At 46.6% G+C, this 20382-nt stretch overlaps 1 protein-coding gene across 2 annotated transcripts in view; it reads left to right on the top strand.

Annotated features, from left to right (window-relative positions):
• The window catches only part of NLGN2 (neuroligin 2), a 275173-nt gene that overhangs the window by 1093 nt on the left and 253698 nt on the right, over positions 1-20382 (top strand). The gene's annotated exons all lie outside the window — the stretch shown is intronic.

Here is a 20382-nt window from a genome sequence, read left to right as displayed (position 1 = left end):
TTTTTTCCCATTAATTTATCTTGATTATTTTGTATAGCGCTGAGTGTTACCTCTCGGTTACTTCGGAGCGCTGAGATGACTGAAGTGTGGTGTTTTTACTTCCTTTCAAGGAACATATTTGGTGCAGACATTCAGGAATGGTCGTGAGCTTTACACACATCTAGGTCTCTGCATACCAATCACCGGTGCAGCGCTCCCCCACATCACTCACATAGACACACCCACACCACTAGCTAACACAAGACACATACTTACTTACAAACACTGCTCACAAGCACATATGTATCTGATGCACCCAACATCCATAAGCAAATACTACTTCACACAACCCACAAACACATGCAGCCACACGCAGCGCTCACAGGCACACACAGCTGCATCTGACAAGCAAACATCACCCCCATGTACATGCAAGCACACACCTCACACATACATGATACATCTATCATTCACACACATCTCTCGCGCGCACACAGTCACCAGGCACAAACACACAGACTCTCAATATTCCCATGCATATGTAGTCATTAAAGATACCACAGAAACACAATATCAGAATTATGTACAGATATAAAATTACTTACATGCAAACACCACTAATAAGAGCACAAAAACACACAGACATCATTCATAGGCACACACCAACCACAATGCCATTTCACAATCCACTCTCACGCACAGATTGTGCAGGTACACACACCATTTATACACACATGTAGAAACCCACCCTACACCTGCACATTGACACCACCTACTCACAAACCTCTCACGAGAATCTTCCCACATGAACAACTCACAAACACATGCAAATAAACACATGCACACACCACTCCCTAAAATCTACACACTTATCACACGGGCACCCATCTAATGCCAACGTGTATGTAGGAGCACAAACCCACTTCAACTCAAACACATACATGAAACTCACACCACTCACTAATACAAATAGACTCATACAACATTCACAAAAACGCACACAATTCACAAGCACACACAGCTATACATTTATTTCACACACCTATAAAACAATAACCCAGTTGCATACACACAAGCAGGTACAATCACATACACAACGTCTAAGCTCATTCAGATACACAATCCACTTACAACAAGAGGGTAGCCAGGACATTAAAGTACCCCCCACTTTGAACCAAAGCTCTGATGGACCATGCAAGAGAAGCAAGTGACTCTCCCTAGAAGAGCCCCCTTGACTCTGCAATCTATCCATTCATCCTTTCACTTTACTGCTGATAGCCACCATTTCACATTTTTATGCGGTCACCCATTCATTCTTTCAACCATCATTCAATTGTTCACAATTTCATCAATCTTTGGGCCATCCCATCAAGCCACCAGTTCACACACCCATCATCCATCAAACCATCCCTCCATCAATACATCCAACCATCACTGATCCGTTTGCCATCCATCTTTTCACACTCATCTTTCCATTCACTCTGCCATCTACAAATTTTTTCAACCACCCATCCATCCTTCATCCACTGATCCTTGTCTCTTATTACCACTCCACCCTCTCTTTCACCCTTGATCCCAGCCTTCCTCCCTTCACTTCTCTGCCTAACTACCCTTTCTCCATCGCTTCCACTTGCCTCCCTATTTCATCACCTCTGTTCTTTTCCCCCATTTTTAAAAATGTATCTCTCTCTTTCTCGTTCTCTTTCCTGAGGCTGCTGCTTCAGAGAGAGCATGATGGGTTTTTGTCTGTAGGCTGCAGACCGAAGAGGCCCATAAACAACCCCACTCCCCTGTGGCTGCTAATGCAGGGGGTTCAAGACACCCCTGAGTCCCAATCACACACACACACATATTCAAACACACATCACACTCCACATCCAGGCACATATGAAGACACCAGCCACAAACAGATTCAGACACACACTTCACTCACACCTACATACGAGGACATGCAGCACACACTGTCCCCTGGCAGCCACATGCAGCATCACTGCCCACTTCTTTACAGAAACTGCACACAATCCTTGTATACAGATACACAAATATACATCTTCTTTGGTAGCACAGGTCTCTCTCATGCAAAGTGCTGCCCTCACAGCTGCAAGGAGGCAAGAAGCCTGTTTTCTATCACTCTCATACAGGCAGGAAGGCAGGCAAAATCTTGGATTTACGTGCACGCGCACATAAGTACACATACATGCATGCATGTGTAAACAACATGTACACACACAAGAGGCACACACACGTACACTATGCAGAAAAATAATACACACACATACATACACATGCACACATTCTCCTTCTCTCACAGTAGCCGACTACTCACTAACAGTTCACTCCATTTACATAGACAAAACATTTACCACTAACACACACACATGTTTTAGTCACACATGCTGCTGAGTACACCAGGAGACATGTCACTGGCTTACAGCCACAAGCTACTACCAGTTAGTTGTGCAGGTGCCGCTCACTTGCACACAAGCACCACCCACTTAAACACACGCGTGGAAGTGTTTCTTCTATGCACACACGTGGTCACTCAGGTGTCACTCACCTGCACTCACACATGAACTCCACACGCTTTCACGCACACACAAACATATGTGCCCCTCACGTGTCAACAAGTGATACTCACATACACAAAGACACAAGTGTAACTTGTAGACACAGGTAGACATGTAAATAGTTTATACATAGACACAGTTGTCACTGATATGATCACAGGCATAAATTACCCATTTATTAATATGTTGTAGACACAGTTGCCCCTCATTTATATTCAGACCCAAGTGCTGCTCTCATGCTAGGAGAGAAGTGTCACTAATTTATATAACACGGACACAAGTGCCACTCACTTATACACATGGATGTGAGTGCCCCTCGCTTACACACATGCTCAACTGCCAATCAATTATAAACAGACAAAATAATACTCATGTATGCACCTGTGTAATATAAAAATATGCATATAAGTGTCACTTACTGATACAGAACTGATCCTAATTCACACATACACAAGTGTCACACACATGTACGCATACATGTGTGGGGCAAACATCCACGCACATGCCATCTACAAACACACTGAGAGAAATGTGCCGCAGACACAAATGCCATTGTCTATACGGGCAGATATAACCACTGTTCACTAAGGCACAGGCACGATTGTCACTGACTTACACAGACACAAGTAGTGCTCACTTTTACACACACAGCCATTGACCAATAAATATGCACCAGATACAACTGTGATTTATGGCTCACTTGTACACAAATGCTTGTAATTGCTTACAGAAAAACATGTTCCTCTCTTAGACACATACCCCTACACACTGACACAAAAGTCACTCAATTTGTACAGTACCTCTCACATATAGGCACATGTCACTCACTTACACACACACACACACACATATATAAGTGTAAAATATGTTTCCTTAGGTGTAGGTGTCAGTCAAACACACATGCGCGCGCACATACACTCAATCGTGCTGCTTGACAAATCTTCACAAAACTTTCCAAAAAAAAGTTCATCTGTCTCACCTCCTGCATGGAAAGTTTTGGGGTGATTCGTCAAGTGGGGGCCAAGACGAAGGGGGGTGTCCCATAATGCAATTTTCCCATATAATTTCCATAGGGATTTTTAAACAGTGCTACAGCCAAAACAATTTAACAGAATTACACAGAATTTGGCAGAAAGCTTGATCTTTACCAAGAAAAATACATTTTTGTGATTTGGTGTAAATCCATTCAGTAGCTTTTCAGAAATTAAAATGTATATATGTATATATGGAGACCTATGGATGTCCCATTGGTATGCAAATTCAAATAATAGAGTTATCTGATTGGCCAAAGGGGCTTTGGTACTGCGGAGCGAGGCGCTCCTGTGAGGCCTAGGGGAGCTCGTTGTGATTGGATGGCCACTACAGGACCCAGGGACTAAGGCAGAGTGTCTTGAAAATTAAAAATATATATATAAGGGGCATGGTATGGGTAAGCTGTACTCCTTGCCTAAATTTAATGAAAGATTTTGTGGGAATGCTGCAATCCAATGGGGCGCTCATGGGAGCCAACATGACTCCCTTAGTACTGCAAGAACCAGTGGCGTAATGAAACCTGAAGGGCCCCCCTGCAAATTACATTGAGGGTCCCCTCTGGACTCAGTCATGTGCTTGCTGCCCTTGCAGCGTACTGTGCTGACAGGGCCCCATGGAGCTCAGGGGCTCCCGCACCATGTGGGCCTTTGTTACACCACTGGCCAAACCCCTACATGATTATAAAACAAGTTAAAAAACACAAGTAGAGTGGGAGACCCTTGGGGCAGGCCAGGCCTTGTGGTCAACCCCAACCTATGCTTGTTAGAGGGTTGGGTGCTCTTAGGGGTTGGATAGGAGGCCTGTAAAAGGCAGGCCCTGCAGCCAACCGCATGCTGCACAAGGGCAAAGGACTGCAGAACAGAGGTTCAGCCACATGCGGGGGTCAGTCGCCATGTGGGCGTGGGGATGGTAATAACATTTTACTTTGCTTTCAAAAACAATACAAATCCACTAAAAACCAAGGTTGAAGTTACATTATAGTTAGGTATGGTAAAAATGCTTATTCACAAAGAAAAGTGTCATTACTGTATAGAAATGTCACTCACATATAAACAAGGAGCAGTCACTGTTACACAGCCACGGTTACTACACGTGTATACACAGATAACTGTGTGACTGTCATGTACACAGCCACATGTGTGACTGTCATCTACACAGACACACAAGTCCAAATGCCAACTAAGCATACGCACAGATTCAAGAACTGCTCACGTGCATGAACAAACCCAAGTGTCACTAACGGATACTTTTAAATACAAGAGCTACGCGCCAAAACAAGCCAACATAAGTGCCAATCACCTATGAAGACACAAGTGCCCCTTACACATACACAAATGAAAATTGCTTATACACACTAAGCCTGGGCAGGAGTCGCGGAGTTTCGTTCTCTGGAATTTCGCGGGGTTACAGAAATGCATAGCGAGATTCCACAGTGTTCCGCGAGTGGGCGGAATTGGGCACGTCGAGGTGCTCGCACGGATTTTTTGCCACCAGAAGCTTCTTCCACGCTGTAAAATCAGCACTAACTGCACCACGCAGCGCACCACAGGGCGCTGCTTCTTTCTGCCGCTCGAGTACATTTTCTACTCGAGCTGCAGCTTTCTCAGTGCGAACAGTCATGACCTGCCACGACAGCCCGCATTGAGAAATCTCACCAGAAGGTGTGCTAGTGCCTGAAAAACTCTCTAAGGGACACAAGTTTTCATTCACGCTCACCCGCTTATTGTTGGCAAGCCGCGTGTAAGAAAAAGCTCCTCCACGAGGTGGTTGGTAGAGTTTTGACAGAACTCTGCGGAGTGGGAAAAACTCAGCGAACTCCCCTGAGGACCGGAATTTTTCACCCACCCCTAACACCACACACGCGCAATTGCCAGAAGGGACACTCAGTGAATACATAGACACAAGTGATCCTCGTTTATACACACACTCAAATACACTATATATATATATATATATATATATATATATATACACACACACACATATATATATGACATACAGACGCAAGTGTTCTTTATTTATACACACCTGCAAGTGACGCTCGCTTATACACACACTCAAATACCATATATATATATATATATATATATATATATATATATATATATATATATATACACACACACACACATATGACATACAGACGCAAGTGTTATTTATTTATACACACCTGCAAGTGACGCTTGCGTGCGCAAGAAACACTTGCTAATGCACATATTCACAAGTGTTATCTGCATATATGCACAAACACGTGTCACTTATACACAGATGGAAGTGCTGCTTATGTGTAGAGACACAAACCTGACAGTCGCTTCTACACAGGCGCATATTCACAAGTGAAAGTCGCCCACGCACAAGCGCACAAGCACTGCACACACAAACGAAACGTGCTTATGCGCTGCATTGGAATCTCGGATTCAGGTTGACTGGCAGTGCTGGGGGGCGGGGGGAGTAGAATGAGGGGGGGGGAGCAGAGCTGCAGAAATGTTCACTCGCTGCACCCGGCACCGAGCTGATCCCTAGAATAAATTTACACCTGCAGGCAAAAATAGCCTCTTATTCGCTTAAAATCCCAGGAGTGAGCAGCGCAGGAGCAGTGACAGCTGGGCCCAGGGGGCTGGGGGTATCCTGCAGGCGGGGGGTGGATCTAGGAGAACCCCCCGTCCCAAGGCAGAGTCATGGGCCTGGGGGTGACTGCAGAGGGGGAGGGGTCAGAGGGGGTGGCCCTATGAGAGGCCGAGAGTGTCCCCATCCCAGGTGGTCATGGGTGAGGGGTGTGCAGGGGTGACTGCAGACAGAGGGGGAGGGGTCAGAGGGGGTGGCCCATTGAGAGGGCGGGAGTGCCCCCTTCTCTGGTGGAGACGTGGGTGGGGATGTGTGCTTTGGGGGGAGGGGGAGTGACTGGGGGGAGAGGCCCTGTGAGATCCAGGAGTGCCCCCCCCCCAGGTGAAGTCATGGGTGGGAAGTTGCAGGGGGGCGACTGCAGACGAAAGATGCACTTCCCTGTCCTAACCACCCACGTCTGTAGGGGGTCTCCCTCGCTTAGCACTGTCCAGGTGAGGGGGTGCCCCCCATCCAGAGTCATAGGGGTCTGTAGGGGTTCTCCCGGTTTAACAAAAGTGGCGGAGGATGGGGGTGGGGGGCGGAAAGGGGGGGTCGTGTTTTCCAGGGATGTTTCCATGTGTCCAGAGTTCTGGGGGTGCAGTATATTGTCGAGAGCTCTCGGGGTTCCCTCCGGCCTCTTCTCCTGATGGAAGCCAGTCCTGCTCGCCTCTTCCTCGTCTTCTCCTACTCCGGTTCCTGGTCGTCTTCCTCTTCCTCAGCCCCCTTTCTACGCATCCTCCTCGCCCCCTCACCTTCGTGCCCCCCTCAGGGTTTGTTTCATCCTCTACCTCATCCCATCTCTTCCCGTCTTCTCCTCCCTCCCCTGCCATCTTCCTCCTCCTCTGCCATCTTCATCACCCTCCTCCTCTTCCATCTGCCTCCTCCACGCCAATCTTCTTCCTCCTGTTCCATTTTCCTCCTCCTCCTCTACCGTCTTCTTCCTCTGCCATCTTCCTCCTCCTTCCATCTTATTCCTCCTATTCCATCTTTTTTCTTCTCCTCTATTTTTCTCCATCTCTGCCATCTTCCTCCTTCTCTTTCATCTTCCGCCTCCTCGGCCGCCTTCCTCCTCCTCTACCATCTCTGCCATACTCTTCCTCCTCTACCGTCTTCTGCCGTCTTCTTCCTCCGCTGCCATCTTCCTCCTCCTCTGCTATCTTCTTCCTCCTCCTCTGCTATCTCCCTTCTCCTCTGCCCACCTCTTCTTCCTCCTCCTCTGCTATCTTCTTCCTCCTCTGCCATCCTCTTCCTCCTCTGTCATGTTCCTTCTCCTCTGCCATCCTCTTCCTCCTCCTCCGCCACCTTCCTCCTCCTCTGCCATCCTCTTCCTCCTCCTCTGCCATCTTCCTCCACCCTTGCCATCCCCCTGTTCCATTTTCCTCCTCCTCTGCCACCACCCTCCAGTTCGGTCCTCCCAGAGGGTAGTAAATGGTTCCCTGTCATGAGGGTCACCATGTTTCAGCCCTGAGCTTTCACTTGACGGGGTAGAGAGACAAGCAGAGCTTGAGATCTGTATGCCTGGTTGATCTCAATTGAACAGTTGGACTGAACCGCTAGATGACAGTTGCTGCAGAAGAAAATAGTACGATAAAATAGTGGAATGGAAGGCAGTGCCTCTAAGAAGCATCCCACTAGTTCCTGGTGGACACTGTTATAATCACGGGGAGAGGGGATCCATGCATGGTGTGCTGCTCCAGTCCATGTTTTTTCTTTGAATTCTGGGACTTGTAGTCTTGTTCATTCCATTATAAAACAGGACCACAAGTCCCAGATTTTAAAGGAAAAAAACTGAACTGGAGCAGCACATCACGCATGAACCTGGGAAACATGGCAGCTATGCATACATGTTTTCAAAACAAGCGCTTACTATTTAAAATAGTTTTAAATTATGGTAATTATATGCAAATATTTCTTATGGGGATAAGCTGGAATTGTGGCTTGGATCAATCCCTTGTGCATCTCTGCTGGACTGGCTTGAACTGGCTTTCAGATTCAGAAGAATATTCTGAAAGGATTCTGCGTCCCGGATCACAAGGTGTTATTTTTAGCCAGAAATGGGCAGGTATGGTATGTTTTCCACCCATTCAGAGCAGGTAGAAGACAGAGTACAACTCACGAAAGTGCCACATGACCCTATCTCACGAGGGACACATTTAACCAGCTAACAGCAGACTGCATTCTGGGACCTGTAGTTTCACACTTAACTTTGTTGGAATGAGCGATAGATAGATAGATAGATAGATAGATAGATAGATAGATAGATAGATAGATAGATAGATAGATAGATAGATAGATAGATTTTCCATTTTCAAGTTTTTCTTAGGGAGATAGGTGGTGTGTTAGTTTGTCGGATTGCCCTCCAAGGCTCATTTGATTTTTCTGATTTTATATGTTAAATTTTTTTTGATAATAGTTGGTTGTTCAATGAGGTGTGGGATTGATATATTTCCTGACCACTTAATTGTGATCTTCAGCATTTTTGTTCTGTTGATAGGTGTCCTTGGCACCGTAGATCAGCTTTCTGCAGGTTTTCTGGAAAACTTAAAGGTGAAGAGGTCAGAACTGAGATATTACATCCCAGGTTTCCTTGACAGATGCTTATTTTGGTTTCATTCAGATCTTCATGCACCTGAGTGCTCATGTCTTGTCTTATGGTTCTCAGGTTTTCTGGCTCATGGTTGCTTATGGTCGGAGTCCAGTAGGGGGTTACAATACTTCTCGTGGGAATCTGAGAGAGGGGGCTGGTGAGGGCTTCAGCGAGAGGACCCACAAGGAAGTTCTTGAAGGAAGCTGAGGTTTGGTACATTTAGGTTGCTTGTGGAGTGGCTAGTAGTGAATGATAGTATGGCGTGCTTCGATCACTCATGTCGTAGTGTTGTGCTGGGCTTATTAACAGAGCAGGCGCCACAATCTGAGGCCTGGAAGAAGGATATGGACTTGTGTATGTTGGCTGAGAGGGTGATATATGAGACCAGCGGTTGCTCCAAAATGTGGATGAAAATTTAGGGTAAGTGGAATGAGTTCAGGAGTGTTATTTCTGATTGGAATGTCCACACCACGCCTAATGAGTAGACTCCTCACTATTCAGTATCGCCTTAAAGTCAGAGGGTACTGGTGGCCCCAACAGGTCAGCATGGGACGACTCCTGGTGGCCGGCCACCCTGGGGTCGCCCACCACCCACGCACGCAACCTCAGCTTCATACTAGACTCTTCACTCTCCATGACCCAGCAAGTCAACGCCATCTCGTCCTCATGCTTCAACACCCTTCGAATGCTCCGCAAGACCTTCAGGTGGATTCCAGTGGAAACCAGAAGAACGGTCACCCACGCCCTCGTTAGCAGCAGACTGGACTACGGCAATGACCTCTACGCAGGAACAACGGCTAAGCTCCAGAAACGCCAGCGCATCCAGAACGCCTCAGCACGTCTCATCCTCAACCTCCCTGGCCACGAACACATCTCAGCCTACCTCAGGGACCTCCACTGGCTACCTGTCAACAAAAGGCTTGTCTTCAAAAACCTAATCCACGCTCACAAAGCTCTCCACGACATCGGTCCGGCCTACCTCAATGATCGACTCAACTTCCACAACCCGATACGCCAGATCCGCTCCGCCAACCTGGCCCTCGCAACAGTCCCCCACACTCACCGTACCACAACCAGCGGCAGATCCTTCTCCCACCTCGCCGCCAAAACCTGAAACTCCCTCCCCGCCAACCTACGTATGACCCATGACCTCCTGACCTTCAGGAAGCGCCTCAAGACCTGGCTCTTCGAGCAGTAGCACCTCCTCTAGCGCCTTGAGACACTTCCGGGTGAGTAGAGCGCTCAACAAATTTACTGATTGATTGAAATTTACTGATTGATTGGGGTAGGAAAAAGGAGAAGTGGACGTTGTTGCACAAAGTGAAGAGATTGTACCTTCTGGGATTGTCAGTGCACAAAATGGTAATGATGATGGTCATTATACCTGAACTAATAATACAAATATTTATATAAAAAAAAATCTAAATAACTGACCAGTATAAATGGTAAAGCCTGCAATGTTGTTCTTGCTGCGAGTTGGTTGTGTAGCTAGTAAACAAAGTAGAAATTCAGCAGAAGAATGAGGATCAAAGATGTTCAGGTCTCTGAGAAAGATGTGGTGCATATAGGTGAACAACAAGTTCAAATCGTGGTAGGAGAGAAAACGTATCAGCTTTTTGGGAATGTGGAAGTGGAACCTCAACCACTTAGCCAGCTATTGGATGTGGCTTTTGAGGTCATGATTTGAGTGAATCAGTAAGCATAAGAGTTTGGCCAATGATGAGGTGATATCTGCGGATTTTAGCGATTCATGCTAGAGGAGATGGATGAATGGGTCAGGGTTGAGTTGAGGAGAAGAAACCCAATCTTCAACACATCATATTTGGGGTGTTTTTGCTCCATTCATTCTTGAATGCTCTGAAGTGAAGTTTTTTTATTTTCGTGATCGACTGAGAAGAGTCCAGTTTTGGAAAGACCTGGATGTCATCTAGTCATTGGTGAAACAAGACACCAAGACCTTTTAGGAGTTCCCCCGGGGATTCCACATAGATACTGACGAGGATGGGTGCTGTGATGGGGTCCTGAGGGACACAGTATGAGAAAGTGGGTGTGTTCTCAATTATGACCATTAGAGGTTTCTCTGAGATAAGAGTGGCTCCACTCTAGGACAATTACTTTCAGGTGCAACCTATTTTCTAGAGTTTAAGGGAGAATTTGATGGTTGAGTAGCAGTTGTGTTGGTGATATCTGCTATGTGCGGTACTGCTAGAGGTGTTACTGCACAGGAAGTGATGCTTTGAACGGTGAGACCCTGGTTTGCTGTGGCATGTGGATAGCTATGACATTTGTGTGGTGTGTATGTGTGCATGAGTTCTATGTGTTTGGGTGCATACTATTGGTGGGTACCTGTTAGAGCAGGAAGTGTGTGTGTGTTTAGTTAGGATGTGAAATGCAGTGGTTCTCTCCATGAACGTCAATTCACCAAAAGGCTAGGGGTAGAGGAAGTGACATCACACGCCCTTTGACCTTTACATTCGCTCACCCGCACATGCTTACACTATACACAATCACACATGCACGCACTCTCTCATAGAAACACACTCCCATCTGCACGCATTCACACAACATACATTTAAAAACATTTTTTACTTACCTCAACAGCTAGGGAGCGTTAGATCCCCTAGCAAATTGCACTCCATTTGTATTATACTAATAGTAAATAAAATGTTTTAATGCACTATTAGTCTATTAAAAATTAAGAAAGAAAAGGAGATTGCAGCCCCAATCCATGTCTATTAGCAGCCGCTGTATTCCAGGCACTGATTTTGTCACCTCCGAGGCCAGGGGTCGCAAAGGCAGTGCAGGGGTCGCAGCTGCGAGCCCTGGCGAACCCTAAATGACGTCCATGGTTCTCTCACCGCGGGTCATTTCCAAGCCGTATGAGGACAAAACCGACATCACCAGATAAGTCAACCTTGTCGTTTTTACATCCTACGTGTCACTCGCTCGTTTCACGACGCCCTGATTGGTCCAGGGGTGAGAGGACATAGAAGGGGATTGTAATCTCTTTAACTAATCAACTGAGAACAGACAAGGGGAACGATGGCTGCTGGATTTTGTGGTCCAAGCAAACCAAGGCGTGATCCACTTCTAAGCACCAGTGGCAACTGCAGTTTCTGGAGCACAGGCCTCTTCTCGCGCCCACCTGGCCTCTGCGATCAGTGGACCGCAGGCAGGCTGGGAGCGGAGACACCCACCAGCGTTGCTAGGATACCGTGATGCTGCAAGGGGCGGGTCTGGTTCCTAGGAGACCATTGGTTTCGTATTTGGTGGGATGCTCTTATAAGGACGAACGAGGCATTTCTGAGTACCGACTGTACATGTGGGAATGTACGAGTTAAGTTTCACCTACTGTCACGTGACCTGTCTGCTCCAGACGGGGAGTAAAGCTTTCCTACAACTTCATCAGTTTCAGGCGGTCCCACGACACTTGGGCACCTCAGAAGAATACATATAAGAAAGGGGACAGGAGACATGATGGAGTCATTGAAATACCCCGGAGCAATAAACAGAGCAGATGCTAAGAGTAGAGATGTAAGGGAGGGTGACATGAGAGGGACATTTAAATATGTCTGGTTTGGACCCAGAGCGGAGGAGTCAGAGGGGAATGTGAGAGATGTTTAAATACCCCAGGGGTTGTCAACAAAGCAGAAGAGGGCAAAGTTTACCTATCTTAGGAATTGTACACACAGCAGAGGGCGCGATCTGAGGGTGCCATTAAATTAGCTTAGGGCTGTAATACACCGGAGAAGGTGAGGACACTCCACAAAGGTCTAACAAAGAGTCCTGAGATAAGGCAGGGAGCCTCCGCATTAGCATAAGGTGTTATTTACCGAACGGGTGATAAATGCATGGACTTGACTTCTAGCAGTGAGCTGAGAGACACATCTGTGACAGACCTCAGGAAGGCGCGAGACAGCCACAGGTCTGTACAAGATGTCTCTTCACCCCAAGGAGATTCTATGTCACCAGGAGGACTGTCCTGTTATGAGCTCTTCCGTGTGGTGCAAAACATGTTCATGTGTACATCCCTTCACAGCAGGGTCCCTGGTATTATGGGCCAGGAGAAGGCCAAATTATGCGGCAGGCTTGAGTAAATTATGCGGCAAGAAAAGGCAAACTATGAGGCATAATACAGCACGTTTTTTGTAATAGTATCACTTCAATATTTTGGTAGCAGTGTCTGGGTATTAGTTGCACCTTATCAGTACCAATTTAAGACTCAAATAAAGCAACAGAAAGGTGACCAGTCCAGCTTCGCAAAGGGCCTTCCACTGCGAGACAACAGGTGCCAATGCATTTTCAGCAACCTTTGAACCATTGAAGCTAGAAACAAAACTTTTTGTTGTTGTTAAAATATGCAGATTATGCAGCAGATGATCGATTATGTGGCAAATGAAGAAAAACTCTAATTAGGTGAAAATTGCCTCGGATGCACAACCGCATAATTCCAGTGGCCATGCTTCACAGTCATGGGAGATGCTGAGGCCTCCATGGGCCCCTTGCATAGAAGGTCGCTGGATTCAGATTTTCGGTCCAGCAAACTATTCTCTCTGAGTCCAGGGACCTCCTTGTTCCTTCAAGGGAAGGACCAGCCAGTGGCCATGCGTTCCCTGCGACACTGAGTCGCCTCCTCTGGCTGGTTAGCATGCATGGGTGGGTTCTGCAAGGGGTGACTGAATTCATATGCTTTGACCCTCTAGCAGACTTTCAAACGTATTGCTACCTTCGATACTGTGCTCATGAGTCCCCGGCTACAAGCACTGGCTATACTGGAATCACACCCTCCACACGGGAACATATCAGAGCTTCCTGAAGTGACCGTCTGTGTCAATAGAGCCGAACCCTCTGATCCAAACCCCTCACCTGCAGTGCTTCCCAAGAGCTCTGTTTCAGACGTCTCAAGTTTTGAAGAATCCTGGAGTGGGAACTAGTTAGCATTTTTGATGACATCACAGAAGTTGTGTCACACAACCATCGAAATCTTTGACAACACTGAAAGGGATATCATTAGAAGGATAAAAACTCTAAATAAATAGAATAAAACTAACAGCCTGATTTAGATATTGGTGGACAGGTTACTCCGCCATGATGGTGGTGGATATCCCATCCGCCGAAAGTTAAATCCCAGTATGCTCTATTGGATTTCCATGACCGTTGTGACAGAGTAACCCATCTGCCAATATCTAAATCAGGTCCAAAGACCTCGCTAAAGAACATGTAACAGTTACATAAAGTAGTGAAGCAGGACTCTGATGTTTCCAAATCAGCTACTCCCTTTAGATGAAAGCATCATTCCATCAGAGAACTCACTTCCTGAGGCCTCTACAGCTAACAGGAGACACCATACACACCCTCAGTAGAGTTCTAAAAAGAGACACCCTTGGAGTCCAACTCCCATGAGGATTGACATTTAGTCTACATTAAGTAAGACCTCAACCTGATCACCAAATGTGTGATCCTCGCTCTCACTGAGTGATACGCAGCTCCCCTGCTTTCAGTGTTAGGATAATCCTGAAGATCATGTGTGTTCATACCCATAGGTGATATCCTTCCACGCAAAAGCCTCAGATCGGTTCAACTAGTGGGATGAGCCCAACTTCCTCCTGAAAGACAGGTGGCAGTGGACAAGCGCCGGTCCATGAGGAGGTGTTTGACATCTAATTAGACCACATCTGTCATTTGTACCCTTAATTTGAGGCCACTTCTGTCTGTTCCCCCATGGTCTTAACTTCCTTGGATACATGGAACCTACTGAAAGATTTTTTCCATACACATGGCCCTCCTATTGGGAACTACTTCCTGTTAGGAACTACTTCCTGTTGGGAACTACTTCCTGTTTTACAGAGCTGCTGCTTCTCTCCTAGCTCTTCACAATTTACTCAAAGGCAATAAACACTCACCCAGGGGAAGGCAATCCTGAATACTGTCAATTCACCAAATTGTCAGTGGTAGGAAAGGCAGTGTTAGCCATGCTCAGATGCCTGCTGGCGTCACAGGGCTGAACCACTGGCACACTGTTAGTCCAGTTTAAACCTTTGTTATTCTACTGATGTGCTAGGGGGGCAAGAAGAGTGAGGTCTACAGGCAGCCAAAAACATGTCCTGCCTCCCACGACATATAAGATTTCCCTGTCCTCCCTCATTCCACACAAACAGCACAAAGGGTAGATTATGACAAAATCCAGACACATTCTTTGTGTGAAGAAACACTGTCATAATCTACCAAACTGAAGCAAAACCGTGCATCCCAGGAGAGGGGTGAATTCTAGGCACATCGCCCACCAGCTGCTGCATAAGGTGCAGATTGGATTAAAAAAAGCAAATTATGCTTCAAATGGTGGCAAGCGAGGTACTTCCATAATATTGCGTGAAAGCCACAGAACCAGATAATTCTGCAAAAGTCATCTCAAACATTTGAAAGGTCTGGGCCTGAAGCACTGACAACTATTTTCTAATTTCTTTGACATTAGGTGTACCTGTAACCAAGCATGGACATAACTAATTAACCGGTCAGAATCCAAGAGGGAGGAGATGTGGTCTATTGTAATGTGACCAGAATCTGAAAACCAAAAACCAGGACATTCTGTAACATAAAAGTAGGACTAAAGGTTTGCATCCAAGATGGAGCATAAAATTACTTAAGAGACAGTCCTCATCAAAATGGGAAAGGCAGACAATTAGGCTCCGGAGCAAATTCAATATAACCTTTACACACAGAGGGGGTCATTCTGACCCTGGCGGCCGGTGTCCGCCAGGGCCACCGACCACGGGAGCACCGCCAACAGCCTGGCGGTGCCCCTTAGGGCATTCTGACCGCGGCGCTTTGGCCGCGGTCAGTGCAGGAAAACCGGCGGTCTCCCGCCGGTTTTCCGCTGCCCGTCAGAATCCTCCAAGGTGGCGCAGCATGCTGCGCCGCCTTGGGGATTCTGACACCCCCTACCGCCATCCTGTTCCTGGCGGTTCGCCCGCCAGGAACAGGATGGCGGTAGGGGGTGTCGCGGGGCCCCTGGGGGCCCCTGCAGTGCCCATGCCGATGGCATGGGCACTGCAGGGGCCCCCGTAAGAGGGCCCGCTTGTATTTCACTGTCTGCATAGCAGACAGTGAAATACGCGACGGGTGCAGTAGCACCCGTCGCACCTTCCCACTCCGCCGGCTCGATTACGAGCCGGCTTCATGGTGGGAAGGTCGTTTTCCCCTGGGCTGGCGGGCGGCCTTTTGAAGGCCGCCCGCCAGCCCAGGGGAAAACTCAAGACCGCGCCCGGCGGGAGTCAGAATGACCCCCAGAATCATTTCTGTCAACTAAATTATTTTATAAAACACATGAAAACCTGTGTCCCTTTGCGATCAGTCAACCTACTCTGGAAACAGGGACTTGAGCTATATTTAGTAAACTTTGCTAGGATATAAAATGGAAAAAACAGGACTGTTTTTGAAAATCCCAGATGCCTGGTGTCCCTAGTACTAATGGCTTGAACTTCCAATTTTGGTAGAGGTGAACCAGGTTTGAATCTCAGCATCAGCTCATTATCTTGTCATTTTGGGAAAACCATTAAAATCACCAATAGTTTAAAAAAAAGTGTAATGCAATCTGGTACTCTTGTAATGTGCTGTTACGCCCTCCGGCCAAGATGGTGCTGTATAAAACTGCAAGAATACTTTCTTTATTTGTGAAAGCATGTGAAGTTCTGTGTCTGGGACCCTGAGATATATCAGTTCTCAGAAAGGCAAGACCCATCTATATCGAGGATAATAAATTGTTTTTTGACCTCAGAGGCTATCAATATCAGTAACCGGCTGCAATTTTAGATATTAGGACATTGTCTACATTGGACACTGCGTTGAATTCTAGACCCTTGATGTTAGGATTGTGCGTGTGTGTGTGTCAGTGTGTGTATCAGAGGAAGGTCTATGTCTGAATTTACTGACCCGGGAGGTTCTTCTGTGCCTAACCTCTGTTGCATATTGGTTCAAGCCATGTGAAGAATTGTTTAACATTGTAAATCACTAGAAATATTAGAAAGTTAAAACCTAGAGCATCATTTAGAGATTGGTGGGCCTTGTTTTGTTAAAAGTACTTCCATTGATAAAGCTGAAGCATTTTTGTTGAAACGGTGATGCCGGCCAGCCGCTTTGTCATAGGAGCTGGTCATAATTTTTTGTGTTTCAGGAAGAAACCTCCAAGGTAGATGTTTTCTTTCTGCAGTACAGAAAAAACAATTACCTCATGCACAGGACCTGATGGAGCTTTCTCCCTGGGTCATTTGGTGTTTTCCTGCTCAGGGCACCATGTGTTGCAAAGTGGTCCTGGGCAGAAAAAATATTTGTTGGAAAGTTGGACATTCTGAAGAATTTAACCAGTGATGGAGTGGCTCGTAGTTTTCTGAAAGTTAAGCTAGTTGAGGCTTTGCATCAGAAAAATGGCTGTTCCTCCACCTCTCAACGAGCTGGGGGGGACGGTAAGCTAGGTGTAACAGCACAGCTATCAACTTAGGATGGTTTTCTCATTCCTTTCCAGCAAACTCTAAATTACCACGAAGTCAAAGCTCCAATTTATGTGACCCAGGATCTTCTGTCCTCTCCTCTGTGAAAGACTAATCGATGTGAAAATTTACAACTCTATATCTTGTGATCATGACGAGATGATTAGACTTCTAGCCTCTGCTAACTACATTGTTTATCCAGCCCCTTACTCATCGACCACTGGATCATAAATTCTCCTCTTCTCCTCTTCATACTTCAAAGATTGATCAGATGTTGTGCTGTGAGAAGCCCCAGAGTCTTTGATCGGAGTCACAAGCAGCGCTGCTAAGCTGAAAAGGATGCAAAGTTTTGCCCTGTCGGGGACCAAAGCTGTTTGCATCTTGATGAAGTGAGGCTGGACAGCAATGATGTCAAGTAAATGTTGAATGCACCACCTTTGAAGGAACCAAACCTGGGCATTCTACATACATCCAACACTCTTCAAGTCGTCTTCCCGAAGCAGCCGGAAGACTAGAGTCAAAACATCTCCAGATCTTTGCAAAGGGAGATGCTTGACTCTATTCTCTTCGAAGAGGGGGAACCACCATGACTGGATTTGTGCTGGGTGACTTACCTGTCATCAACCATGACAGGCTTGCTGTCGCTGTCCGGCTGGGTCTCTTGACCTGCGAAGTCCTGATCTCACCTTGCATAAGTGTTAGCAGTCGGCTGCAACAATGCTTTAAAAGTATTCAGAGCCCTCTTTGTGGCTCCAAACATAATTATTTCTTAGGAAATGACAGAACTTCTAGTTCAATAAACATTTTAATCTTTCCAAATTTGTTCGCATATGTAATCGCTCCTAATTTGGATGCGACTCGCAGTTTCCACCTATGTCACAGCCTTTGTTGCACAACACTCTTGTAAATGTCTCAGCATCTCTAGGCACACTTTTTGCCCTTTTCATTAATTTGCACTCCTTTATTTCTTTGACTGACTCCTCGTGTCCTTTGTGTAGGACACAGGCTCACTTGCCCTCTTCCTTACTTCTATTTCAGAGATGCGCCTCGTGGCCCCTCTCGCTGGATTTCTTGGGTGGCAGCTTCCTTGCGCTGCTGTGTGGATAAGGCTCCCGGCTTACCTTGAAGCCGCTCCCATGATCTTCTTGGAGTAGGGGCTTCCCTCAGATAGGAGTGTACTGATGTTGTCTCTTCATGCTCACTCTTTCCAGCTCAGATCACATTCCACTTCCGTTATCTTGATTCTTTCCTCGACGTTTCCCTGCACCCTACCAACTTGCCTGTTGTAATCCTCCATTGCAGATAGAACTTGTACTGAATTCAATTTCTTTTGGGGCTGCACCTTGTAGTTCTTAGTTGGTCCAGTGCATGAGTACCTTCCCTAGCGGATTGGTTTATCTCTCCTATATTGGAGGGCGCTTCACCTTTCATGCCATTATACGACTACACTGAATGCCTCTAGTCTCCCAAACAGGTCATCGCAGCTATGTAAAGCTCCTGATGCAGGGCTGATGTCGTAACACCTTGACCAACTAAATACTGGAACGAATTTGGAAAGATTACAACGTTCATTGAAGTAATAGTTACAAAGTGAATTTAGAACTCTTATTTCTCAATTATTTTCACATCCATGACAAGAACAAGAGAGATTTTTCATCGTTAGTGTAGCTGGCTGCTAATACATGTACAAGGTAGACTCTGGACAAACACCTAGGTCATGAGTGGCTTTGTTGCTTATGTGTATACTGCCAACATACTACTCTGGGCCCGAGGATCTCACTGTGGGATATGAGGATGAATCATGGCTGTTAAGAAGTCCAGCAAAACACGCCGACCAAATCATGAGCAATGATACGGCCTGGCGGTGTTTTGCTGGTGGACGCTGCTGCTGACAGCAGCGCCGTGGACCGTCTCCAGCCGAATGACCCCCTGCAAGTCGGTTTCTCCGCCAGGAGAGGGAGGTGGGGGGTGGTGTGTGTATGTTTTGGAATAAGCGCATGCGTGAGTGTGTGTTGTGAATGCATGTGTGCGACAAGGTATATTGGTGTGTGGGTATGTCTGTGTGTGTGTATGCTTGGGTGGTGGCGGCTATGCATGTGTGCATGTGTGTATATGGGTGCGCGTGTGGGTGTGTATATGTGCAGGGGGACAGGAGAGGGAGGGTGGCGGAAGACTCTGGTGGGGAGACCCATATCAGTGCCAGGGAAGGGATTCCCTGGCACTGATAGTGCCCACTGCCATGGTTTTCGTGGCGGTAAGTTTGGCATGCAATCCATGGCGGTAGGCAGGGTTGTAATCCCGAGGGTGGGATGGTGACGGCCGCCGGGCTGAAGACCAAAGTCTCCAGCCCAGCAGCCGTTACCATCCTGGCGGTCGGTGTGCTAAAGTGCCGGTGTTTGATGGCGGTTACCGCCAGGGTCAAAATACCCTTTTTTTCACAGCCGGCCTGTTGGCGGTATTAACACCGCTTTAACACCAACCGCCAGGGTCGTAATGAGGGCCTATGTGTCAGTATTACCTCCTTATTTTGTCATTTCTTACACTGGTTAACCACTCTGTTGGCAAATGATCCCGTCTTTAGTACCAGTTTAACACTCACATACAGCAATAAGCAACAGAAGAACGATCAGTCAACCTTTGGAAAAGGCCTTCCCCTGCATCAACATTTGGTGCCATCTTTTTAGTAACTTTTGATCCTTTTGAGCTAGAAACACTTTTTTTGCTAAGATCTGCAGATCATACAGCAGATGATTAAGTGCCATATCTGTCAAATCCACAACTATGTGAAATTTGCTGCAGCTGCAAAATCTCATTATTTCAGTGGCCCTGATTATAAATAGGGTTGTTTGACTACATCTTCCAACAACTGGATGCAGAGCTCTTTGGCACTTGACCTGTTGGTAGATAAGATATGGAAGGCAAAGTTGCCTTGCTGATCCTTACTTTTTCACAAAAGCCTATTAGGAAGGATTAAACCTACTCTCTGGCTCAAGTTGTCACCCTGCCCTACTGTTCAAGTATCATGTCGTCCACAGTGCCGCAAGTGGCTGACAAATGAATTTGCAAGATTTAAAACCTTTCCAAAACTTCAAATGTAAGTCTGATTTTCAGCTAAACACATTTTCCTCAC

The sequence above is a fragment of the Pleurodeles waltl genome, chromosome 12 (assembly GCF_031143425.1).
Source record: "Pleurodeles waltl isolate 20211129_DDA chromosome 12, aPleWal1.hap1.20221129, whole genome shotgun sequence".
NCBI classification, from domain to species: domain Eukaryota; kingdom Metazoa; phylum Chordata; class Amphibia; order Caudata; family Salamandridae; genus Pleurodeles; species Pleurodeles waltl.
The sequence above is the reverse complement of the archived record's forward strand: the minus strand, read 5'-3'. Positions and strand labels throughout refer to the sequence as shown.